The sequence below is a fragment of the Prionailurus bengalensis genome, chromosome C2, assembly GCF_016509475.1.
Source record: "Prionailurus bengalensis isolate Pbe53 chromosome C2, Fcat_Pben_1.1_paternal_pri, whole genome shotgun sequence".
NCBI classification, from domain to species: domain Eukaryota; kingdom Metazoa; phylum Chordata; class Mammalia; order Carnivora; family Felidae; genus Prionailurus; species Prionailurus bengalensis.
The window spans coordinates 128,559,840-128,583,416 of record NC_057350.1 but is presented as its reverse complement, the minus strand read 5'-3'; positions in this window follow the sequence as shown (position 1 = coordinate 128,583,416).

Here is a 23,577-nt window from a genome sequence, read left to right as displayed (position 1 = left end):
AAACTTCTAAGCTACTTGATACTTTCTGATTTTCAAGACCAGCAGTTACCAGTGTGATAGTTTGTGTGTTGTCAAAATGATTAATATCTCTGGGTTAGATTATAGCAAAGAATAGGAGGGTTGGCATAGCCTGAGGGTAACAATGAACATGTATTGTGCCCCTTGCCAGGTGAAAGAGAACCTTCGTGTAGTCCTTGTAAATTTATATAGTACTAAAAGCATTTGCTATACAAATAGCTATGTAATGGGTTCCAGGAGCTGTTTCAATGTGTTTCAGGGGAGATACCACATCTGGAACAACAGCTGTAACTGCTGTTAGTACACGATTGAATTTACACTATTCCACAGTCATTCTCCAAGATCCATGCACCTTCTGCACAAACCAGCAGACCAAATTCAGTGGGATCTGAGCAGAATGATCATCCCTGCATCTTTTAAGACTTTAATGTTGGCACTAATCTTTGCACTTTACCCTGAGATTTAGTTTTACTTTTGGCTTACTATCCTAGTCATGGGAGGGCAAGTTCCAGAGGCTTCTGCTTGGCTTCTCTGACCAGAAGAGTCCTTATTTCTTGGATCAGAGGGCCAATGTGGGTGTTCTACTAGTTGTTCAGTAGGCCTATTCTAATTATGTATTTAAAACATGGAAAATAAACACAAAGAGGATCTACAGACCATCAGATTACTTACTATGAGACAGAGTTGGACCCTATTTATCATAAGACCACTATAAGTTCCATTCTGCCATTGGACCACTGTGATACTTTTGATCCTTGAGGATTAACATTAAATCAGAGCCAGTGTCTAGTTAATTCTTGAAAGATCTTGATATTTCCCATTAGTCTGTGCACAATCATCCTAGTAAATGGCTTCATATCCCTATGAAGAATTTGTGATACATGGAGGTAGTGTTATGGGATCCTGCCTCACTCAGTCTTCCCTGCAACCTGGGGGGCTCTGGGTCTGTGAACGGACTTAGGCTTTGAAACTGGGTGGGAGACCAGGCTGCTCCACTGTGCCTTCTCTCTCTAAGTTTCTGACCACCAGTCTGTGGTTTTTCCTGTTATATAAATTATGAAACATTTTAGTAGGCTGCCCATATATTTCATTCCTAGGTACTCTGTGTGATCAACTAGCCGCTGACAAAAATCTGTGCAGGTTAAAACTGTGGAGGTGAGGATTATGACCTCGTATTTGCTGCTCACTATGGTAATTTTGTTCGCCCTATCTCTGGCACTTTGGACTTATCACTTAGTTTCTGCTACTTCAGAATTCTATGAATGTCAGTGAAATTAGGAGACCATCTCAGTGGCAGCACCTTCCAGCCTACAGATGGCCACAACTGAGCTATTCAAAGTTTTCAGTGTTCCCTCGCTAATGCTCTTCTCAATACCTTATTCAGGGAAGTGCAGCCTGGACCCTTTCCATGGATCTAGTGGGGCTGAGTAAGTGTGAAGGCTGTACAAGATAAATCTACCCCAACATTCTTATGTTCTTAAGCATTTTGATTCTTTCCTCTGTATGATGTGAGGGAAGTTTGAACATCTCAGCATTACTGAACTCAGGTTTCAGTCAAGTAACCAACAATCATACAGATAAATTCAGCCTGATCCACTGCTATAGATGATCCTTCTGCTCTATCACCTTATAAATCATTCCCAGACTATTTTCTAGGTCTCTGCTTATGTAAATTAGGAAAATTTTGTGGTTTTTATTTTTATGTATCAGCTATTCCCCTCTGGGATAGACTGTGCACCTGTCTTCTGGAACATGAAACTAATGCTAGGTATATGTGAAGAAACAAATAACGGTGAAGAACTATAGGTGATGACTCAGGCAGGGATGAAGCTGGAAGAACCAAAAGAAGCTGGGGCTTTAGCCAACCTTCTGCTGTTATTGGAGGGAAAATGAAGGAAATGGGAAAACCAAAAGAAATTTCCCCTTTCCCCCCTCTTTTGTTCTCCAGGCTTCTTCTAGTCATTGGAACAACTTCGTAAGAGGCTAGCTGACAAAGGAGTCTGGGAAGTCACGTTTGCAGAGTCTCAGCCCTAGTGTCACAGAGCAAAGTATGAAAAAGCAGTCTTGAAGGTGAGACACTTTGGGGGAATAACTGCTTTTAGTATAACCCCAGCATTGTTTGTTTGTTTGTTTGTTTGTTTGTTTGTTTGTTTGTTTCTCTCTCTCTCTTTCTCTCTCTCTCTCTCTTTCATTCATTCAGCCACACAGCATCCATTCACCTTCTTTGGTAAAAGGCAATACTATTGAATTTTTTTTGGAAGCCACCTTTTCTCATTCTCAGTCCATGGAAATTGGGGACAATGATACACCCACAGCTCCAGAGGTGAGTCTTAGATGGGTTTAAACCAACCAGAGCATCACATCACATTGGTCACAACAAGGAAGAACTAAGAGGCAATATAACACACATCAATCAGAAGGAATGAGATGCATAAAGACTTTCCTAAGAATTTGGGGATAAGGGCAGAAGAAGCTTAAGGTTGACCTTAAAAATCTGTAGACTGGAGTTACTACCACTATCTTGCTGGAACTTGAGTCTAAGCATCAAGTCAATGCATGAAAGAAAGCAGAGTTGAGACAGAGAAATCCAGATCCCAGTGACATTGTGTGAATTCCAATCATTTGCCTAAAAACAGCATTATCCCAGATCATTTCCATGTACCTACTATACTCCCTTTTTGTTGGACGAGTGTGCACTATTGCTTTTAATACCTACTCAACACATTGCTCCAGAGAACTACCATTGAACAGTAGGCTCTGTTATAAGATGAATGGCCATTTCCATAAGAGACCATCCACCATTTCTCCTGCCATTACATGTCTAGCCAGTTCTCCACAGAAGGATCAAATCTAGGAGCTAGACCTTATTGATGTGGTGCTGATAACTAAATTAATTTACAGTAAATTTAGTATGGACTTAAATCTGCCAGCTTCAAAAGCTTATTTGAGGTCGTTATAAAACATAAGCACATGTAAAGTAGAATGAGGCAAAATGAAAACAAATAGAAATATGAAAAATTAACATAAAATAAATGCTGGAGAAGCCTGCCGTTGCTCCCTGAGTTCACTCTGAGTTTTCTGACAGCAAGGAAGAAAAGAAAAAAACTGATTTATATAGTCCTAACACTGTGATGAAATGAAATCCACAGGTTTGGTTGCAGAAGGAATAAGCCACCGATATTCATTCAAATTGGTCTACTATGTGGCAAGCCCTTTCCATGTATTTTATTCACTACTCTGCATAAATTGGTGGAGGATTAGTCTCCAAGATGTAGCAGTAAGAAAGCAGAGATTCAGAGAAATTAAATACCTAGCCCATGGTGTTAGCTATAGCACCTGGTGGAGCCAAGCCCAGATCCATCCACCACCTCCTAGAATTAAAGCTATGTGTGAGCCATGAGAAGTTAGCAGATACTCATTTAATACCCAAGAGGATGCAAGAACCCTCACATATGTGGCCACAGTTGATCTTCCCATCAGCCCAGAAAGGTCATGTCCCACGTGACATGTGGGAAAGCCATGTTCAACGTGCTTCTTGATTCTGAATAAAATGAAGTTCTAAAAGGGAGACTCCTCAAATCAAGGATATTGGCTATTTGATGGACAATATCTAACTTCAGTGTGACAAAAACACAGAGCATCCTTCCAGAAGGATAGTTCTCATATAAATGAAATATCATTAAATTCTAGTTCTACAAGGCATGTCTGTAGGGGAACTAAAACAGCCCAGGCTAAGCATTTTGGTTTCTGATGACTTTACTAAGTAAGAGTACAGAGTTTAGATGATCTAGGAAAATGGAGAACTAGCAATGCTGTTCTGACACTCTTTCAAATTGCCTATGTCTTGAGCAGGCCTGTGGGAAGGGCTAGGCTTCTGCATCTCTCTGCTGGATTCTCTAGATTGCAACTAGAATGATCTTTCTAAAATGCAAATCTGAGCATGACATTATCCTGCTTAAAAACCCTTATTAAAACCGCACATTGCTTGGATAAGTTCCAAGATTCTTAATGTGTTCCTTTATGACTAAGCCCTCACACTCTGGACTCATGTATCACCCCTCTCTTCCCCATGCTCTGTGCTCTAGTCACATTGAGCTACTTTTAGGCCCCGTTGTGCCCTCCCCTCCCCTTCTGGCATTTCTTTGTGCTGCTTCTTCCTCCAAGAATGCCTTCTCTCTCACTGCTCCCTCCTGGGTCTTCCTCAAGCCATCTTTGCCTGGCGTGCATCCACTCACATTTCAGGAGCCAGATCGGACCTTGCCTTCCCCAGGATGCCTCCTCTGACTCCGACTTCTGGACTGAGATGGCCATAGCACCTGCACTCCTGGCACTCCCACACCAAAGCATAGTTGCCTGATTTTACACTGGACTCACTCATTTCTCTGTCAAAGTCCTGGGGCAGTATAAGGTGCTTGCTAGATGTACAACGTGCTTACAGTCTATGAAGTGAACAAACGAATGTCTTGAGCTTGAAATGTTTGGATGTACACAGGTAAAAGAGATGATGCTGGTTGTGGACACTCGAATTCTGAGTGAAATTATGCCCTAGGCATAGGAATGAAGCTTTGGACAAAAATTAATGACGTACTGGAGTAGGTTCAAAATGACATGGAGTTGAGGCACTGAAAGACAATATCACCATAGGCTAGTTGGGACAGTGGCTTCTGAGTCAGGGACCTATGCGACAGAGCATCAGATGTTCCTGCTCTGGGGGCCAAGCCTGGGCTGAGTCTGGAGGTGGGAACTGAAAACCCAGCCACTGGAATGCATGGTGCATGGGAGCAGGGGACAGAATCTATCCATGCTGAGCTTTATGTCTGACTATATTTTGCTTGTAGCAGGGACAGTTTTAACGTGGGTCTATCCCTAGCAGTCTCTAGAAGTGTACACAGAAAGCCTCAGAGAGCACACACATCACAGACACTGAACAGAGCCAACACTACATATCTCAGCTGCCCTGGCTGCTCAGTCCTGGACCTTCACATGCCAATGGGGCAAGGCGATGCACTTTGGTAGGAAGAGCCCTTAAACAGCCATCAAAGGCTCGACACTGCTCCAGTCTCCTCTAGTTTGGGAGTCCTGTCACCTTGGGACACATCACTATCTCTCTGAGCCCCAGATTTCTCATCTGGAAAATGGGGATAAAGATACCTGCTCTGCCTACCTCAGAGGTTGTCGTGAGGATCAAATAAGATAATGGCTGTGGAAGAGCTTTGAAAACTGTAAAGTGCCGTGGAAATGCCAGAGAGTGTGATTAAGAGACAGTGCTGCCCCCACACTTACTTCAAAGGGGAGAAACAGGGTGGAGAAGGCTGACACGCTCTGCTTTTGAAGTGCACAAGAGCAGCTCTCAGCAGAGAAAAAACAGCATTGCTGCTTAAAAGGCAACTTTCAAAACAACCATTTTCTCTCTGAAGGGAGAATATAGTTGGGAGTACTTCAAAGGCTGGGGAAAATTTCCAGAAAAAAAAAATGACGTTCTCAATCCAACTTTTAGTCAAGTCAGAGTTATTAAAAAACCTTCAGAACTCTTCACTTATTCAAAAAGAATTTTAATGCATTTAAAAATTAAAAACCGTTAAGAGGGGGCAGACAAAGGCACTGTTTTCCCCATTCCTTAGGATCATACTGCAGAAGGTGGATGTAATGAGTCTGTCCATCGTCCGCCGCTTCCTCTGATTAAACATTCTCTCCAAGGCTTTCCTCCCTGTCCTGATAAATTTCATACCAAGAATAAGTCACCAGGAATAGGCCCTTATCTTCCCCTATCCATCTCTGACACCTCAGTATCAAGCACAGTGAGATTATTTATTCGGTTTTTCTTTCTCCTTCCTTTAAATATGGCAGCCTACAAAAGATCAACTTTGAGAAGCCAGAGCAGAATTACAATATCCTACTTAAAGTGAAAAGATATCCCCACTTCCAAGCAAAGAGAGAACCCCTTTTAAAAGAACTACACACAAAAATAAATGAAGCCCTGGCCTTGGTCTTGGTCCTAGCTGGAAGTGAAGTAGCAATGCAAGAGGAATGCCTGGCCATGATACCCAGGAGGTCATGCCAACTGGAACTTGGCCAGACCCATATGGAAATGTGACTGTGCCCTCCTCCCAGCCCTCTGTCCCTCTCTACTTCCAGTGTTGTGCTGAGGAAGCAGCCGGGGACTGAGGTCCTCGAGGTTCTGAGGAATCAAGTATTCCTCTCAATTCTGCCCTGGAGGGACTCTCCAGGCCCCTGTGGACATCACAGCAATGTGGTTACTGGGAGATATGGCTTATTTTTCTCACGGTTTACCCAGGCCTGTAGAATAGAATCAAATTAGATACCTGTGAGACAACATGCGATGCTCAACTGGGTGTTCACATTTTCTACTTTTATTAGACATACACAACTAGACAGGGGTAGAGGGTAAGCAGGAGAAAGTACAGAAAGAATTCACTCTTTCCAAAGGGGCAACCCACAGAGAGGAAGCTCTTTCTGCCCCCACTCCCCACCAGATCTGCCTCAGAGTTTATTTTTGCAAAGAGCTTTGAAGGCAGAAGTTAAAGAAATCTCAGTGGCCTGAAGTCAGAGAACGGCAGCTGCCAAGGGAAGATTAGTCCAAAGGAAAGGAGAAAGAACACCCGCAAGCAGGGTGATGTCATAGGAGAAGAGGCTGTCTGAGCCCCAGCTCTTCTGCCGCAGTTTTAAGCAACTCCATTTAATTAAAGTTGTGCCTTGCGCTGGCATGAGAGCAATGGAAGTGTCAGTTTGCTTGTCAGGAGCTCCTCTGCCGGGAGCACAGATCAGAGCACCCATGGCTGAGTGCCAGGCTTCATCTCCAGCACAGATGGGAAGGCCAGGGGTAATTACCCCGCCCTGGCCAGTCGCCTTCCCGGGTGAAATTACAGAAAAGTAGGAGACAGCAGCTCCATCTGATTCTTATTCAGCATCATTTCCAGGGAAGGAATGAAGACAATCAACCATGACGTCCTGATTTGGGCAGGATGGCTGCCCTGAACCTTTCTACTCTGTGGACTGCTTTGTAGGAAAGTTAAGTCAGAGATGCAGGCACGCTGTGAGTTAGCCCCGCAGTGGTCCACTCTGGCACTCAGCTCCACAAGTGTAGCTGGTTAATTGAACTGTCTGAACTCTGTGGGGCACACACATGAGGAGATTTTCCTCCAATCTCTGCCTTCAGTTGTGCTTTGTCAAATCTCTTCCCATCTTTTAAGTATAGCTTGGAAAAATCCAGGCTTTCTGGTCACTTCCAGTCTAGATTGCAACTTACCCTTTCTCGTCATAGGCCAGGCTTTGGCCAAGGGCATTTGAAGCAGGGAGGAGAGAGCCCAGTCTGTCTTGTTAACTGCATACATTTCAATGCACTGAGGACAGTGTGACCTGCCTGTGGGGTATGTCAGTGAGTGGTTAGTGTGCTCAGTACCCTTCCTGAGAGTGTTACCCTCTCCCTTGGTGTCCATCTATGCAGCTACAGAGCTGATGTCTCTTACTCATTTTCTCCATGCTCCACAGAGACTATCCAGGGACACTTCTGTGTCCTCTGGGGACCAATGCAAATGGGGGGTGCCCCATCTTCTTTTTGAGCAGACTACTCCACAGTTCCTGCTTGCAGGTATGTTTGAAAACCCTCTCCTCCAACTTGAAGGAATATTCTGTGATGCCACCCTCCTGCCATCCCTGGGCACCCATTTTGTACATTAGGAAATTCAGATTCAGTAAGCATAGAAGACCAGCATATAATTTGTGTGAAGCTGGTGCTGATAGACAGTACAGGTCACTATATGTGACTCAGAGGTTATGGAGGAAACTCGTTCTATGCCAACAGACCAGGACTAGCATGTGGCTGACAAAGAGTGAATGTGTTCTGTTGGCTTGCATTAATTTTGATGATGATAAGAAGAGAAATAACAAAAATTGGTCGAGGACTATATATTTGGTATCTCTTGTGCCTTCTTTCACAGCTTTTTAGCCCACATTTTACATCAGCTTTTGCTGGGACAACTTTTATGCAAGTATAACTTGGTAATGCCTTGTTTCAGCTACACCCTGCAGCTGCACCCTTCAGCTGCACCCTTCCTTTTGAAGGATTCTCAGATTCCTCAATATGGGACGTTGGGGGAATCTGTTGCAATTTCAATATACAATTAGAAAGTGCAAGGAAGTTAACACAAAATAAGGCCATCTTTGGCCACTGGGAAACAATAAATGAACTCTTCTTCCATCCTAAGGTGGACAGTTCCAAGATACACTGCTTTGCAGAGGATCCCAGCAAGACTGATCCTGAGTTGACACCAGGGGTGACCAACTCATGAATATACCATGTATTGGTCTTTTCTTCTTCCTGTTTCCCTCTTCCCAGGACTAGTATGTAGACCTCCCAGGCTCCCATTTCCATTCTCTGCTCCCTCTTCTCCAAACAAATTTCTTGTCTGCAAATCTTTGTCTCAGGCTTCAGAGGTGACCCACGCTGAGTTGATTAACCATGTTTGGTCATTTGTTAAGTGCTTTATTGTAGATCATCTGCTTTAACCCTCAAGCAACCCTATGAGGCAAATACTATTTTTGTCCCCCTCTGATGAATCAGGAAAATAAGATGCAGAGAGGTGAAATAAGAGAAGCCAAGTACCCTATGGGTGGGTTGATGACCCCAGTGAATTCAGGTAAGAACCTTTCTCTAACCTGGGGCAAACCTAGGTTTGGTCCTGGGCACAGACCTCATCACAGGGAGTATGTCCATAGGAAGCCCCCAGGATGATGAGGGAAATAGAATCTCAGCCTTAGGAGGGAGAATGGGAAAAGAGGGTGGCAGAGCCCAGAAAACATTCAGAAGGCACATGAGAACAACCTCCTCTTCAGGACTTCATGTGGAAGTAAGAGTGGTTTGTTCTGAGCTATTGGAAAGACAGAACAATCACAGTGCAAGGAGGCAGGTTTGTGCTCAAGGCATAGAGTGAGTAGCCCTGGCATGCAGCAAACCTGATGCTGCAGGTGGGAGAGCTGAGGGTGCATGGCCAACTATTTATTGGGAACACAAGAAGAGTCCTGTGGGGGCATTCTATCAGATTAGGGCAGGATTCTAATTTGAGGCTGACAAAAATTTGCCTCTTCACACACTAGTCCAAGACAGCCTTACCCTGGCAGCCTCTTGGGGCTCCTTTGAATCCTTACTGCTGTTAGGGCTACCAAAAAGTGAGATGTCAGTAGGGTATGGAGCGGGCAGGATGCATTTCTAGGCAGGAAAGATTACTGTTGGCTGAATGAATAAGGGGCTTATTCCACCAGGTAATGTGTAAAGGTAAGAACCTACCTTGAGATTAATTTTTATTCACTATAGTACTTAAAACAGGGATGGGCACAAAGATAATGCCCAATAAACGTGCATAATCTGTAAATGAATTGAAAAGATTATTGGTCAAAAACCATCTGTGAGTTCCAAATTGGCCTGATGCCTCAGCTGTAGCCCAGCTCTGTCCCAAGTCCCACTTGATGTGCTTGGAGCATCCACCTGACTATGAAGTCTTTCCTTAAAGCCCAGTGAAAGTTCTTCAAACCCTGAGAAGGAGCCTAGGGCTGGAAAAGGAGCAGATGCAGGACTGGACCCAAGAAATGGGTCAGTGGACTAGTGAGTAGATTGTTCATGGTTGTTTGGGGGCTATGAATACTGAGTGGATGAAAAGCTTCCTGCTTGGAGGTGGATGCTCCATCCACAGGCACAGGAGGTGGAAGGACTGCCATCAAAAACTTTACCCTTGGTATGTGAGTTAAACACACACAGAGTTGGGCTGGAAGGGGGCCATTACCTCTAACCAGTTCTTCAGAGAGAAGAAGAAATGGGCTGGAAAACAGGCAGTTTAGAAAGGAATTTAAGGAAATGAGGGAATCAAGACCCAGGGTGGGAGAGTCCCAGCCCTCGTCAGATACATTCTCTCTCTATCCCCTAAACCTACTGACTTCATACACCATGTGAATGGCCTGTGGCCCAGGGAAATTTTGTCCCAGTGTCTGGAGGAAGAGGTCCAGACAGTCAGGAAGCTCCAAGGAAGGGAGACTGAATCAGCATTTAGGGTCATTAGCTATCTCACCTCCAGCCCAGCAACTCTCCTGATGAGAAGGAAAGGCCTCAGTAATCAAGGAACAGGGCACAGAGAGAAGTTGTCTTTAGACTGAGAGGAAACACTGAAACCATTGGGACCCCTCCTGCTTTCATTAAGCCAAGAGGTAAAGGAAATACACCCAGGCTCTGCCAGATTCTCTTCACCCCCGCTGTCAACTCCTGGCCTACATGGCCACAACAGCTCCTCCTGGGTCTCCCTGCCTCTTCATGTGACCCCGGCCAATTCATTCTCCACACAGCAGCCAGAAAGAATCTTCTTGAAATGGATGTTCACCAGACTATGCCACCTGAAACCAAATCCAGATGCTACACCACAGTCTTCGGGGCCCTGTGTCCTTAGCCCCATGTCCTTCCCTCTGGCTCATCTTGAATCTCTATTCCTTACTCACCATACACCAGACATACCATCTCTCTTTCATTTCCTCAAACACAGAGCAAGTCCTGTATTCCAATTGTGAGCATTTACCTGTACTGTTCTCAGTGCCTAGAACCTGTGTTCCCCATTCTTCACACAGTTGCTCCTTCTCATCGTTCAGGGCAACATTTGAAGTCACCTCCTGAGAGGACTCCCTGACCTCTGCAGATGAAGTAGATCCTGCACCTGTGTACCTTCACATCCATTCCTTATCTTTCCCCTGATATTTTGTGTCTTGGAGGTGGGGGCAGAGGGATACAGACCCCTGAACTAGTGTTTCCCATTGCCCCTTGTCCACTGCATCTGGTCAGGTTCAGCCAATGGGAGACACCGACAGAATGTTAGAGGGCAGGGGAAAGGGAAATGCTAGGGGCTTCTCCCTCTTTCTGTCTGCTCAGGTAGCATCTTTAGTAGAGTAGATAGCTTTCAGGGCAATTAGAAGCCTTGGAAGCATGTTAAACAGAGCAGAGGCACCTTCAGTTGACTTTTTTTTTTTTTAATAAAAGATCACAATAATTGTTTTGGGGAAAATGTGTTAGACTTGGGGAAAGGATTTAGGAGGCTGTCCCAGTGAGAAATGATAATGACTTGGACTAGGGTGATTGTAACTCAGACAGAGAGAAGTGGGCAGATTAAAGCTGTCTTTGAAGGAAGAATTACCAGAATTTGGTGATTGTTTGGATGTGGTGCTTCAGAAAGGGGTATGGTCAGGAATGACGTCCAGGTTTCTGGCTTGAGCAACTGGGTAGACAGAAGTTCCATTTATTATGATGACAGACACTGTAGTGGAACAGATATTGTTCTGTTCGTGAAGGAAATATTCATATACATTCCTGTGACCTATTTTTCCCTATCCTGCAATACCTTTTATCTTTATATGTAAGCTATTATCTATCATCTGTCTATCTATCTATCATCTATCACATTTTGAAGTTTGGATTAAAGTGTGTGTACTATGCTGTGATTTCATTTTCCTATTTGTTTGCTATTATATATTCATTTGCATTCTGTATTTACTGTCTATTTTGTACTTTGCCAATTTAATAAATTAGATTCTGTAGAGTTTTCTGGTATGTGGTGGATACCTTAGGGTTTTCTACATACACAATAATGTTGTCTGTGAATAAAGGCAATTTTACTTCTTTGTTCACATCTTTGTAACTTTTTCTGAATCTGGCCTTATTACAATGTCTAGAACCTCCAATGCAAAGTTGAACAGAAGTTATGAGAGGACTGTCTTTGCCTTGATACGAATCTTAGCTGAAAAGTGTTGAATACTTCATCATCAAGTACAATATTTAACTATGGGATTTTTTTATTTTGGTAGATACTCTTCATCAGTTTGAGGCAATTTCCTTCTGTTCCTGGTTTCTAGTTTTATCATGAATAGTTGTTGAATTTTGCCAAATATTTTTCTATATCTATTAAAATAATCACAATTTATCTTGTTAATGTGATAAATTACATTATATTTGAAATTTAAGCCAACTTGCATTCCTGGGATAAATCTCACTTAGCCCAAGTGAATTTCTGTTTTTATGTAGTGCTGGATCCAGTTTACTAATATTTTGTTAAGGATTTTTCTATGTTAATGTCTTTTTTCCCCCTTTCTTATAAAGTATGTGATCTTTATAGCTAATATGTGGTGCTCTGGGGATCCCTAGAATATATCAGAAGTTCACAAGGATTCTTCTCACTGACTAGGTACAAATTCTACTGTCTCCCAACACCGTGAGCTGTCATATACCTTTGTTCAGCTTTTGTCCTGCATCATCTGCTCCCTGGCAGGCATTATGGGTCTTTGTTCTGTGCATTCAAGCCACCCTCCAAGTCACGGCAGCAGATTCAAACCCCGATACCCACCTCCTCAGTTGAGTGAGACGATGCTATACCTCTCTGCAAAATGATAAGGAAAGTGTCCCAGACAGAAAGTCAGGTGGACTTGGGGCCGGCTCATGTTGAGTTTCCCTTCTCTCAAGGATTATAGTTCTGCTCTGCTTATTGTCCAATTCTGTAAATAATCACATGTATTTGTTCACTTTCATGGATGGGGAGGAGGAGGAGGAGGAAGTGGAGGAGGAAGAGGAAGCTTTGTTTTTTATTGGGCACTCAGTTGGTGACTTAGTTAACCTGGAAAGGCATGCCCTTCCATTCAGAGAAGTTTCCTTAATTTCTTTATTGCTGAACGTTTTCCTTCGATTTTCTCTGCTCTTGCTTTTGGGAATTTGTATTATTTTGATAGGAATGATAGGATAGGAATAAGAAGAATTATTTTGGATCTCTCAGACCTTCTTAAAATGTTCTATGGTTTCTCTTAGACTATATTTCTTTTCTTTTTGTTTTCTAATTTCTATTTTCATTTTTAATTTTATCTTCCAATCCTTCCATTGAGTTTTTTGAGATTTTAAATCAATAATCATATTTTTGTAATCACATTTTTAATTTTTGATTGTATCTTTGTTCCCTAAATGTTAATGTTTATAGCCTCTTCTTCTTTTGTTTCATGGAGATCTCTTCTACTAGCTGTCAGAAGACATTAATGATAGTTTCATTTTGCTGCTGTTGTTATTCTTTTACTCTTACACTTCCCTCAAGTTGCTTTTTCTCCCACTTGTTTCCATCTCTGTGTTTTAAATTAGAGGACTTCTTCTGTTTTCTAGTGATCTTTGATTGTCCACTTATTTTGAGATTAGGAAACTGGAGGTCTGTTTGGGAACTCTGTGAAAGTGGCTAGAATGTCCCTACTGTGAATGTCACACTGTGAAGTACCGGCTGAACTTTTCTTTGGAAAACTTCAACGTCATTATCTTAAGGTCTGTCATCCTAGCCTGGTCAGATTCCTCAGAGAAGATTCTTCTGATCTACTTCCTGGAAGGTCAAGTCTGGCTGCCAAAATCCTGGAAGCTAATAGTGAAAAGGGAACTGGCAACCTCAATATCCAGTGTATAAATTTTCATGGAATCCCTCTCTTTCGCTTATGGTGACCTTGCCTCATGTGGACCTAAGAGAGAACTTCTCTTCTGTCTCCAGGGTAGAAGTCTCCAATATTCTGGAAGGGTAGAGAAGGAGCAGTTGTCCATCTTCTTGGAGTGGGAGGGATCTAGAGAACCATATTCATCCTGATTTTAGGTCTGTTTTCATTCCCATGCTCAGGGGTACGAGGAGAAGCAAGTCCTAAGCTCTTTGAAGGCTTGGGGTTGAAACTCATTTGCTTTTCAATTGTCCTGACTGTGGCTTTTAGATTCAGCTTGCCTTAAGCTAAGTCACATATGACATGTACATCTGCAATCCGGCTTTCAAAAATATTGTTTCTGCTCTTCTCATAGTTCCTTTGTCCTTTAAGATTTATGCCTTTTATTTTTTTTAAATATCATTTTAGTAGAATTTTGGAGAAGACCCCTATATTTTTTCAATGAACAGATGAAATGATGGCTCGATACTTAAGGCTAGAACTGGTAGCTCACAGTTACCAATGGGCAGCAAATATGCAGTCTTGCCAGGTTTTCCAAAAATATGCAGTGCTAGGATAAATATAAACCTTTTCCCCAAACTCCAAAGCAGTAGACTAAGAGGGTGTAAAAAGAACGTCTACCCTCTATGCATGGTGAGCTTAGGAAACTCATTGTCACAAAAATTGGTATAGGCTATTCATTCATATACAGTTGTTTTTTCAAATGTTCAGAAAAACTTAGCGAAGCAGAGTCATAGTAGATCACATAAGGGAGCAGGCATTTGAGACTCATCCAGGAGCCCATATTTTTCCACGATAGCCCTTGGCTCCTGCACTCATCCACATTCTGAGCTTAATATTCCCAAACCCTCCCTCTGGCTCTTGGCTACAGCCGCCTCAACTCAGACCCAACAGAAAGTTGCTTTTCCATTGTTATGGTTGGTTGATAGAAGGTGCATCCCAGTGTCTAGGTAAACAGGACTCTGTGGCTAGCTACGTTCTCAACTATAGCCCTCAGCCTCTGTTCATTTGGGAAAGTAACCATACCAGTCATCAGCTATTTCCAAAATATTTGGGAAGAGAGTATTTCTCTCTAAGATGTTCTTTAATAAGAAAGTAAATAAGCTTTATAAAGTGAACATGATCAAGTGAATATGATCTGCAATGCTCATAAGATGGAAAAGGGTCTTAATACAAATGGACCATCATACAGAGGTATCTGTGCCTCCTCGTTCAGAAGTAGGTTTCCCCCCATTCTGGGCCCTGAGCACTACAACCCACCTCACCCTTCCCAGCTTTCTGCACCCAGCCTCCCTGGGACCATTCTCTCAGAGACACAAGGCTGTAAACAATACACTGTCTGAAGGAGCCTCCAGCTTCCAGAAATCCATGGACATAGACAGGCCATCTCTTCAGTCCTGCCCCTTCCCATTCACCCTCAAGGGGATATAAAAATATAGAAATGGCTGGATAAAGGGCATTACCAGGTAAAAACTTCTTCTGCAGGTTGAGAGATTTCATTTTGATCCTGTCTTCAGTGCTGTGTTATGATACAGCAATGTCATGATCACTTCACAGCCATGGAAGGAATTATTTTCACTAGCATCTTTCATTTCTGATCCCCTCATCCTCATGTGTCTGCCTGCTGACAAACCAGACCTGTCAGAGCTACCTGTCACTGCAGGGGGAAAAAATACCTTTTTGACAACTGTATCTTCCTCCAGCATACTCTTTGTACCTGATGTCTGCTTCCCAACCTGTGTTTGTGACATTTTTGTTATTTCAAAGGGCCTCATGAAATTCTCCAAAAAAGGAATCTCAAACCCAATTAATTTAAATTCATTTTTGTGTTGAATGTGCTACATGACATATTTAGGAAGGAGTGTGTGCATCGTAAAGTGAAGCTATGGGAGGGCCTCACTGTAAAGAAGCAGCTTCCCTCATTAAAAGCAAACCCAGGGGTCTCCAAGGACCTAAGCAGGGAAGGGCACCAGGAGGTGTCTCATTGCTGTTGGAGTAGGGGAGGGTGGGGGATGCTTGCTTCTAATTCTGATGTTAGCTCCACACTGGTGGGGAAATTTTTCTAGGTGGAAATAAATAGTCCTTCCTAGTTTCCCTTTAAATAACACCACCCAGTGACAATAACAACTTACCCTTCCCTCCACCAGTCCTACCTTCCCCATGGATGACATGCCAAAGCTACATCAAGCCCCAGAAGTTCTCTGCTGCATTACAAAATCTCAACTTGCACTCTCTACTCCCCAATTCCTGAGTCAGGCTGTTCTTGTTGGTTTTGACTTTTGTTTTAATAAAGACCAATAGAAAAGAAAAAGAAAATATGGATTGGCAAGGAGATGTTCAGTAGGGAATTTCTTGTTCTCCAAGTTCAATGCCAACCTTTTGGCTTTCTATTTGGGATGGTGGTGTATGCATATGCATTGTCCTCTCCCCCTGCAGGATCACACAAAAGTGTCAGTGACATTTGGTAAAAATAATAAATCCATGGCAGCCATTAAGTAGAAGGAAGAGTATCATCAGTGGAACAGAAATGATAAAAAATTTATGGACAATAGAATACGGATGCAACTGGATCGTTGCACTTGAAACCATGAGGGAGAAGGTTCTAGCAGCTGTAAGTGCATTGTTTCCCAGGGGAGCCCCACAGGGTCTCCCAGCTTGCATTTGGCTATGGAGTGATAATCAGAACCATTAGTTGCAGTACTATCTACAGCCCTGGTTTCCAAATTGTTTTGAGTCACATATACTTGTTATTTGTTATTAAAAAAAAATTAAGCACACATCCACAATTTATGTAAATTTATAAATTATATACATATACCATGCTCATCAGCAAATATCTCAGTATAATTTATATTTAGGTGAGATTAATCATTAATGATCATAAGTGAGACTTTATCTTCCAAAGGGTCTTCATGATAGTTCTGAATTTTAGGGACAAAATCCTCATCAGATCTCATGAAGTTGTTATTATTTTCATCACATAATGCAGTGAATGAAAGTTAGAAGTATCAGCTTTGCTATTCTTCAGTTGTTTACTAGGGTTGGCATTTTTAAATTCTCTTTGATTCACATTTTTTATGCCAGAATTTTTAATCACTTAACTATTTTGCAAGGATTACATTTTTTAATGGAATGTATTATCCATAAATCTCCTTAGCCAAGAAGATATAAACTGCAATTCATCACAAGACAATCAAACCAGCAAACAAGTGGATTAAGGAACTCCTAGTCTTACTTCAGAAATGACAATCCATATGCTAAAGTTAGTAAGCCTTACTGCCTTTCATATTTTAGACACAATTCATGTCAGTAAAAGTGCTAAGCTTTTCTTTGCTCACCAAATGGATTGATCTTGAATAGCTCTCAGGGAGAGCACCCCTTGAGTCCACTGGGGTGTTATCCACTGGGCTGGGTGGCCCTGTACCTCCCTGTACCTGGCTGGCCCTGAGGCCCACAGCATGGATGTTGGAAAAATGGAAAGGAGAGACTGTGTACCTCCCAATCTCCTCAGCAGACCAGTAAACAGAAATGGAAGTCACTGTATTCAAGAGTAAATACAGTAAAGCACTGTGGCAAGAGTCAAGGCCAATGTATTTAGGTAGTGGTGGGAACTGTGAACTTAACATGTCTGCCCAAGTTCAACAGCAGTACTCCCCCCCCCCCCCCCCCCCCGCCCAAGGTCTTGTACCTTGGGTACAAAGGGTCCCTTGTGCGCCCTCCATACCAAACAGCCTTGTCTTCCACTCATGAATGTGAAACATCAGCCAAGGGTCAAAAAGTCTTTGAGAAAAATCAACAGCATGGAAGGAGAAACCAAAATGAACCAAACCAATAACAACAAATCAATCAAGGAAAAGAAAGCAATTTAAAAATGGTACTTCTTACTTGGATTCTTAGAGTCGTTGAGACAACATTTAAAAGGATTAAGTACCTGTTTTCCCTCCTATGCCCCAGGGTTACGGAAGGAATCTTTGTGTGTTAGAACTACTTAGTATCTCCACTGTGGGGGTAGAAACACAAGCCCACACAAATGATAAAATTGTATTGAACTTGATTCACACACACACACACACACACACACACACACACGTAAAATCAGGGACATCTGAATAAAATTGGTGGATGGTAAAAAATGTCAGTATCTTGGGTGTGATATCATACTATAGTTCTGCAAAGTGTTGGGGGAAACAGGGCAATGTGTATATGAGATCTCTCTGTATTATTTAAAATTGCATATGAATCTATGAAAATCTCAATTATAGGTATTGAGATACATACATTTTAGTGATGAGAGGATATGGACAATAAATGAGCAATAATGAACAATGAAAAACACATATATAAAATGTAAAAGCAAGGCAGGGAAACTATAGTTCCTGGGAATACCTCTTTATAGAGGTAGTTAGTGAAGGCCTGTCCAACAACAGCATTGAACCAAACTGTAAGCAATAGAAAACTAATGTGATACTCATTTAACTCGAGATATTATACATGGCAAAAGAATTAATAAGAGCAAAGTATGATTTCACAAAATAACAAAGGAATGATCTAGAAAAAAGATACAACAATTATGAATTGTCAACAGAGATCCCATTATGGAACTTGCATGACTAAGAACATGATATTCCTTAATTGTCAAATGAAGGCAGATCTGTTCTCTACTACTAATAAAAAGGAATTCTAGGCACAAAGGTAGAGTTATAGAAGTCTTTCTCTCTCAGCTATAGAGGCTCTCTGCAATTTAGTACATATCAACACAAATCACGTTTGCAGAGGGGAGTTGGGGCAGTAAGCCTGCTCATGGAGGAGACCTGCAGACTTGCAGTGTTTTTGTGAAGATCAGATGAGGTCATATAATTTATTCAAGTGTCTAATTTACTACTTAACACTCAGTACACATCTGTGTGTCTCAGAATAGTATAAGCAATGCTGCAGTAACAAACAAACTCCCAAGTCTCAGGGTCCTAACATGAAAATGTTTACTTATTACTCAGATAAATTATAATGCAGGTCTGATAGCCATCCTTCACCCTATAGCTAAAACGCATGGAATATGAGATCTCAAGGTCAATGCAGCTAGGAAAGAAAGGTCTGGAGGATTTTGTAAGATGTTTTTAAGTGCAAACCTGGAACCAGCTCATAATATCACTCCACCTGCATCCCACTGGTCAGAATTCGGTCACATGGTTCTGAAGTAACTGCGAAGGAAGCTGGGGCATGTGGTCCTCGTGTGTGTACAAAACAGTATGGAGGGCATGGATCACTGTTGGTGCCAGAGCACTCAGTAAATGGAGACCCTGCCCTCCTGCCACAGCTCCTATTCCACTGCTATTACTTCTAATGTCCTAATAATAATGATAGCAATGCCTAACACCCAGCTATCCAGCACTGGCTACTTTTCATTATTTTGGTTTACACAACAACCCTTCCAAATACATTTATAATTTATTACTATAAATCAAGACTCAGGGACATTGAAATTGCCTGAAGTCACAAGCTAGTAAATATTTGTCTTATTACCAGTACTTTCCGTACTAAAAGAGAGAGCGTATCCTCCAAGAGGCCGGGGAGCCTCAGCACAGACTCTCTGGAAGACTCTAGCCCTTCCCAGCTCTAAGCTACCTGCCTGGTACATAACCATTGGAACATCTGTAAAAAGCTTCCCTCCACGGTAATTTTTTCTTTGATTTACTGGTTGTGTTAAAATTGTTGTTCTATAATGGTCAAGTCTGGAGGATGTTGCACTTAAAGAGAAAATTGCCTTAAATAAAAACGAATGATACTAAAATCCCTTCTCTCCCAATGAAATGATTCTCCTGTATTTTGTTCTCCTTGTGAGCACACCAAAAAAGCTTCTTTGGTCTATTATTTCCCAATTACCTCCTCTGGTGTTAGCTGAGAGCAGAGAAGGAAGATGGGATCATGAGGCTCATAACATTTGATCTTTTCCAGGCTTCAGCAAACCTGTGAATCACTTTCATAAGCTAAATCAATATCAGGTGTCACCTGGTGGCAGGTAAGGGCAATTCGATGGCTTTTCTAATACCTTGCAGGCATTGATTTCCCCACATATCAGGAGAGAGGAGGCTGAATAGGGAACGGAGGAGCGGGCAAAGGCAAAGTGACCGCGCAGCTCTGCAGGCGGGGATCAGGGGATCTTAGGGCTCACATCTGCCCTGACTTCACCCCGATTTCCCAGTTGCTGCCAGCCATGCCCATTTTCCTCAGAGCATTCCCAGGCCCAGGAGCCCGGAGAATGCTGCTTAGCTTTGGTGTGTGAAAGTCAACCTAAACCCCACATTCACCAACTGAAACAGGGCAGTTCTTTTGCTTTCTCTATTTTAAAGGGCCAAACTACCCAGATGGCATGACTAAACACTGCTCTCAGAGAATGTGAGACAGAAAATATGGTTCTCAAAGTCTCCTCTGGGATCAGCAGCAGCAGCATCACTGGAGAAACTGTTTAGAAATGCAAATTCTCAGGCCTCACCCTGCACCTACAGGATCAGAGTCTCTGGGGGTGGGGCCCAGCCACCTGTGTTATCAAAAGCCCAAGGAGATCATCATGACTGCTACAGTTTGAGAACTGTTGTACTAAAAGAACCTCAAGGGATCATTAGGCTGAGCTCCCCATCTCCCAGAAATGAAAAGTCAGGCCCAGGGAGAGCTGTGGCATATCAGGATGGGAACCCAGTTTCCTGGCCTCCCTTCAGAACCACCCTTTACAGCTTTCTCTGGGCAGCTGACTAGGCATACTGGAGTCAAGTGGGGTGACCCTCCAGACTGCTGTGGCTGCTGTGCCACAGAGCTAAAGCCCAAAGCCCATTGCTGGGAGGCCTTGTTGGGGACACTGGGAAGAGCCGTTTCTCAGCTGAGGGTAAGCCACTGATATTCCAGAGAGTAAGTGGGGAGTGGGCTGAGGGCATCCAAAGTCCTACCAGTGTAGTTGTGGCTGAACTGAATCCCCAAAAACACACAGATGCATTTGCTATGGGGAGGCATGTCTGGGCTAGACTGCAAGCTTGCTTCTTGGGCATGTTTCTTCCCCAAGAAACAGCAAAGGCAGAGGGATGTGCTTATCTTTTGTCCTGGATGCCCCAGATTCTGTTCCTGCCTCCCTGCCCCCTCTGGTCTGGCCATCTCTCACCTGCTCTAGTGCAGGAGCTTCCTCAAGAATTGCCTCCTCCAATGTCACTGCCCTCCAGACACTCTCCATCCGATGCTGGAGAGAGAGAGACCTCCTTCCAACTGTGCTTAAAAATCTTTCCCCAGCTTCCCTTGGCTTTGGGAGGAGATCTACACTCTCTCTCTGGCATATTCCATCCTCGGCAGCTGATGCCTGGCCCCCTCCAGCTTCCCCTCCTGCCGCTTCCCTGTCCGGGCCCCAGCCCACCAGAAATGCTGCCCTCACAGCCCTGCCACTTAATTTCCACTTCTTTCAAGATCCAGACTGAGGTCCACTCCTCTCAAGAGTCAGAAGCCCCTCCCCACCGGCACCCTCACAGAAGCTGTGCCTGTCTCTATCACAGCCCTGACCTTGGATTCAAAATATGTTTGTCTGTCATCCCCACCAGACAGTGAGAGACCGAGTGCAAAATAACCTCACTGGTGATGATGTCCTGAAACCACTAGCATTTATGTGCGTCCAGACTGTACATGTGCCAGAAACTTTTCATCGCTTGGGTGTTGCCCCAACTTCTCTCCTTTGAGTACCATCTTAGGTAGGAAATACATGGAAGTTTAAATTCCTATAGTTCCCTGGGTTTTTTTTAATCCTAATTATGCATTATGCCAGCTGGGAAGGACCTCACCCAGCCCCTGCCTCTAAGCAAGACTGAAGGAGGCTTCTGGGCTCCTTTGTACAACAGTTGGTCTGTACACCTCAGTCAGCTTGGAGAAGGTACAATCAGATGCTGGGGGCACTGCTCACACTGCAAGATTCATTCTCTCAGCTTTCCATGGTCAGCGGGCAGAACAGGAAACCCTTCAGGCGGGGTGCGACTCAGCCTAGAGCATTTTACCCAGAGAGACCTTTCTGAATATGCTTTGTGCCACTTAAAAGTTACTGTGTCTCCCTGCTTTTAACTAAATTTAACACCGTTACTTTTTCTACCTTAGTAATAAAGCAGATTGAAGTGTTTGGTGAAAGAGGTTCGAAATAAGAAGCTTGCTTTCCTTTTTATTTTCTTTCCTTTTTGTTTATATCTTGCTTTTTTTGTTTTGTTTTGTTTTTTTTAATGAGGCACTCCGAGAATATTATAAATCCTCACAAGGCTCCCCAACTTACAGATGGAGAAATGTTCAAACACTTCCATTGGTCATTTGAAGCCCAGGCCATGTTTTCTATACAGAGAGGCTTCATTAATGGTGGTTCCCAGAATATCAGGTAAGGTGAGGCAGGAATGGGAATGTTTAACCTTAAGCCTGCCGTAGGCCCTGGGGTCATCAGATTATGACAAAGGAAAGCAAATGAGTCCACCAGATCGGTAGACTATTCACTGAGAGATCGTGGACCTCCACAACCAAGGGGGAGGAGAAGCAAGCTAGGCTACCCTCAAGACACCTCTACCAGGTGGGACATCTGGGTGTATCCCCCAGCTGTCCTTTTACAGCACCTCAACACAGCCTGGCCTGAGAGTTGGGCCAAAGTGCAAAGGATGGGACCTGCTCTTGGTCAGCAGGGAGGACAAGGCTGTCAGGTCTGCTGGGAGACTTTGGGTTCTCCTGAGGTAGCCTCGACCACAGCTTCATTCAGCCTGTTCCTCTACTTGGTATGAGTCATCCTATTTGTGTCTCCCTGCTCCAGAGTCTAGCTGCTCTTTCTTGCTTAAAATAGCCTGAAAGTCTCATGTTTGGCTATTTCAATGCACCAGAATGGGAGAGAAATGTTCCTGAAACAGGTGTTTACCAACAGGTCCTCTCTTGCTTGTTTCAGTATTGCCAATCCCCAGATAGCTCCTCCGGGAACACCTCAGCTCAGAGTGACCTGGGAGAACTCCCCAGAGAGTGAACTTAGGTTGGCTCTAACCACTGTCGTATTAGTCAGGATAGGCCAGGTTTTGCTGCACCAAGCAACTTCAAAATCTCTGTGGCATAACACAACAAAACCGCCTTAGGCTTGCAGCAGGGTTCTGCTCAAATTAGAGACTTGAGACTCTGTGCTCCATGGTGATAGGGGTCTATCTTGACATGTGCTTCCATGACTACCACAGAAATGGGGAAGTACTCAGGTTCGTGAAGTCTTCCAGCTGGAAGGAGCACAGTTCATGCCAACTCATATTGCATTGACCAAAGTAAATCACAACAGCTCCACGTGGAAGGACATATAGAAGTACATGGAGCTCCCTACAGGAGTCCTATATATAAAAGCCCTCAAAGAAAGACAGAACCACTGTCCTACTATGTGCTCAGAAGGTGGGGAATGAGCTAGAAATATTTGGCGAGCAACCATAACCAGCATCTCATGGACCCAGATAACACATCTTCCCAAGCACGACGAGTCCACAGGTCTCTCTCACGCTGTTTGCCAAGAACTACGTAGAACCATGCTGACATCTCCAGATACAAACCCAGTCTGTTAAGAGACCACGCTCTCTCCCACCCCTCCTAGGGGAGCTTTAATTATAGAAAACAGCCCTGTCATCTCTGCCACAGAATCCCAGGATATTGGGGAGAGTGAAAGAAATCTCTGCGTCACACAGTCTGCTCTGCAGCCTTCTTGAAGAAATAGGCCTGTTCTTTTTAAGGAAATTATAAAAAGAAGGAAAATCCTAGAGCCTCCTCTCCTCACCCATTCTAGTGCCAAATAATTATGTCCTTCCCATCCCTCCTTTCCGGACTGTTGAAAGCACTTGCAAATCAAAATAGTAAAAAACAAAACAAAACAAAAAACAGTTAACAAACATGAAATATTGAAAGCAGATATAGTGGGGAGGGGGGTGGGAGAGTGAAAAAAATAGATCTCAACCCACATACTCTCCCTCAGAAAGACTGTCTCAGAGACATACCCAGTTGAGCTGCAGGCTATGATATAATTAGAACAATATTGCCCAATTGCAAAGA